The 2,500-nt window shown below is 46.9% G+C and overlaps 6 non-coding genes and 2 pseudogenes across 6 annotated transcripts; all 8 read right to left on the minus strand.

Moving 5' to 3' along the window:
- Positions 1 to 139: 139 nt before the first annotated feature.
- Positions 140 to 258, minus strand: LOC146222803 (5S ribosomal RNA; annotated as a pseudogene).
- A 178-nt stretch (positions 259 to 436) lies between these two features.
- LOC146222804 (5S ribosomal RNA) lies at positions 437 to 555 on the minus strand. The gene has a single exon (XR_014748800.1). It is a non-coding gene; the product is annotated as a 5S ribosomal RNA (ribosomal RNA).
- A 176-nt stretch (positions 556 to 731) lies between these two features.
- LOC146222805 (5S ribosomal RNA) lies at positions 732 to 850 on the minus strand (annotated as a pseudogene).
- Positions 851 to 1,038: 188 nt separating this feature from the next.
- LOC146222806 (5S ribosomal RNA) lies at positions 1,039 to 1,157 on the minus strand. Its single transcript, XR_014748801.1, has one exon. It is a non-coding gene; the product is annotated as a 5S ribosomal RNA (ribosomal RNA).
- A 178-nt stretch (positions 1,158 to 1,335) lies between these two features.
- On the minus strand, positions 1,336 to 1,454 carry LOC146222807 (5S ribosomal RNA). The gene has a single exon (XR_014750291.1). It is a non-coding gene; the product is annotated as a 5S ribosomal RNA (ribosomal RNA).
- Positions 1,455 to 1,636: 182 nt separating this feature from the next.
- Positions 1,637 to 1,755, minus strand: LOC146222808 (5S ribosomal RNA). Its single transcript, XR_014750471.1, has one exon. It is a non-coding gene; the product is annotated as a 5S ribosomal RNA (ribosomal RNA).
- A 174-nt stretch (positions 1,756 to 1,929) lies between these two features.
- LOC146222809 (5S ribosomal RNA) lies at positions 1,930 to 2,048 on the minus strand. Its single transcript, XR_014750472.1, has one exon. It is a non-coding gene; the product is annotated as a 5S ribosomal RNA (ribosomal RNA).
- Positions 2,049 to 2,222: 174 nt separating this feature from the next.
- Positions 2,223 to 2,341, minus strand: LOC146222810 (5S ribosomal RNA). Its single transcript, XR_014750473.1, has one exon. It is a non-coding gene; the product is annotated as a 5S ribosomal RNA (ribosomal RNA).
- Positions 2,342 to 2,500: the final 159 nt, after the last annotated feature.

Consider the following 2,500-nt stretch of genomic DNA (forward strand, 5'->3'; position numbering starts at 1 on the left):
CAGATTTAGCAATTGACAATGCAAGGTTGTCTCTCTCTCTCTCTCTCTCGTGTCAAAATGAAAACAGCTTCCAGCCCCTTTCATGAAGGACTACTTGTGCATATTGCAAGATTTCAGTTTCTAAGTGAATGAGCAAAAGAGCATACTGCACCTGGTATTCCCAGGCGGTCTCCCATCCAAGTAGTAACCAGGCCCGACCCTGCTTAGCTTCCGAGATCAGACGAGATCGGGCGTTGCCAGGCTGGTATGGCCGTACGAAATAAGTTGACAACCATAGGCTACTTATCCATATACAGATTTAGCAATTGACAATGCAAGGTGGTCTCTCTCTCTCTCTCTCTCTCTCGTGTCAAAATGAAAACAGCTTCCAGCCCCTTTCATGAAGGACTACTTGTGCATATTGCAAGATTTCAGTTTCTAAGTGAATGAGCAAAAGAGCATACAGCACCTGGTGTTCCCAGGCGGTCTCCCATCCAAGTACTAACCAGGCCCGACCCTGCTTAGCTTCCGAGATCAGACGAGATCGGGCGTTGCCAGGCTGGTATGGCCGTACGAAATAAGTTGACAACCATAGGCTACTTATCCATATACAGATTTAGCAATTGACAATGCAAGGTAGTCTCTCTCTCTCTCTCTCTCTCGTGTCAAAATGAAAACAGCTTCCAGCCCCTTTCATGAAGGACTACTTGTGCATATTGCAAGATTTCAGTTTCTAAGTGAATGAGCAAAAGAGCATACAGCACCTGGTATTCCCAGGCGGTCTCCCATCCAAGTAGTAACCAGGCCCGACCCTGCTTAGCTTCCGAGATCAGACGAGATCGGGCGTTGCCAGGCTGGTATGGCCGTACGAAATAAGTTGACAACCATAGGCTACTTATCCATATACAGATTTAGCAATTGACAATGCAAGGTGGTCTCTCTCTCTCTCTCTCTCTCTCTCTCTCTCTCGTGTCAAAATGAAAACAGCTTCCAGCCCCTTTCATGAAGGACTACTTGTGCATATTGCAAGATTTCAGTTTCTAAGTGAATGAGCAAAAGAGCATACAGCACCTGGTGTTCCCAGGCGGTCTCCCATCCAAGTACTAACCAGGCCCGACCCTGCTTAGCTTCCGAGATCAGACGAGATCGGGCGTTGCCAGGCTGGTATGGCCGTACGAAATAAGTTGACAACCATAGGCTACTTATCCATATACAGATTTAGCAATTGACAATGCAAGGTAGTCTCTCTCTCTCTCTCTCTCTCTCGTGTCAAAATGAAAACAGCTTCCAGCCCCTTTCATGAAGGACTACTTGTGCATATTGCAAGATTTCAGTTTCTAAGTGAATGAGCAAAAGAGCATATAGCACCTGGTATTCCCAGGCGGTCTCCCATCCAAGTACTAACCAGGCCCGACCCTGCTTAGCTTCCGAGATCAGACGAGATCGGGCGTTGCCAGGCTGGTATGGCCGTACGAAATAAGTTGACAACCATAGGCTACTTATCCATATACAGATTTAGCAATTGACAATGCAAGGTGGTCTCTCTCTCTCTCTCTCTCTCTCTCTCGTGTCAAAATGAAAACAGCTTCCAGCCCCTTTCATGAAGGACTACTTGTGCATATTGCAAGATTTCAGTTTCTAAGTGAATGAGCAAAAGAGCATACAGCACCTGGTATTCCCAGGCGGTCTCCCATCCAAGTACTAACCAGGCCCGACCCTGCTTAGCTTCCGAGATCAGACGAGATCGGGCGTTGCCAGGCTGGTATGGCCGTACGAAATAAGTTGACAACCATAGGCTACTTATCCATATACAGATTTAGCAATTGACAATGCAAGGTGGTCTCTCTCTCTCTCTCTCTCGTGTCAAAATGAAAACAGCTTCCAGCCCCTTTCATGAAGGACTACTTGTGCATATTGCAAGATTTCAGTTTCTAAGTGAATGAGCAAAAGAGCATACAGCACCTGGTATTCCCAGGCGGTCTCCCATCCAAGTACTAACCAGGCCCGACCCTGCTTAGCTTCCGAGATCAGACGAGATCGGGCGTTGCCAGGCTGGTATGGCCGTACGAAATAAGATGACAACCATAGGCTACTTATCCATATACAGATTTAGCAATTGACAATGCAAGGTGGTCTCTCTCTCTCTCTCTCTCGTGTCAAAATGAAAACAGCTTCCAGCCCCTTTCATGAAGGACTACTTGTGCATATTGCAAGATTTCAGTTTCTAAGTGAATGAGCAAAAGAGCATACAGCACCTGGTATTCCCAGGCGGTCTCCCATCCAAGTACTAACCAGGCCCGACCCTGCTTAGCTTCCGAGATCAGACGAGATCGGGCGTTGCCAGGCTGGTATGGCCGTACGAAATAAGTTGACAACCATAGGCTACTTATCCATATACAGATTTAGCAATTGACAATGCAAGGTGGTCTCTCTCTCTCTCTCTCTCTCTCTCTCTCTCTCTCTCGTGTCAAAATGAAAACAGCTTCCAGCCCCTTTCATGAAGGACTACTTGTGCATATTG

The sequence above is a fragment of the Hypomesus nipponensis genome, chromosome 25 (assembly GCF_054491055.1).
Source record: "Hypomesus nipponensis isolate SF chromosome 25, ASM5449105v1, whole genome shotgun sequence".
NCBI classification, from domain to species: domain Eukaryota; kingdom Metazoa; phylum Chordata; class Actinopteri; order Osmeriformes; family Osmeridae; genus Hypomesus; species Hypomesus nipponensis.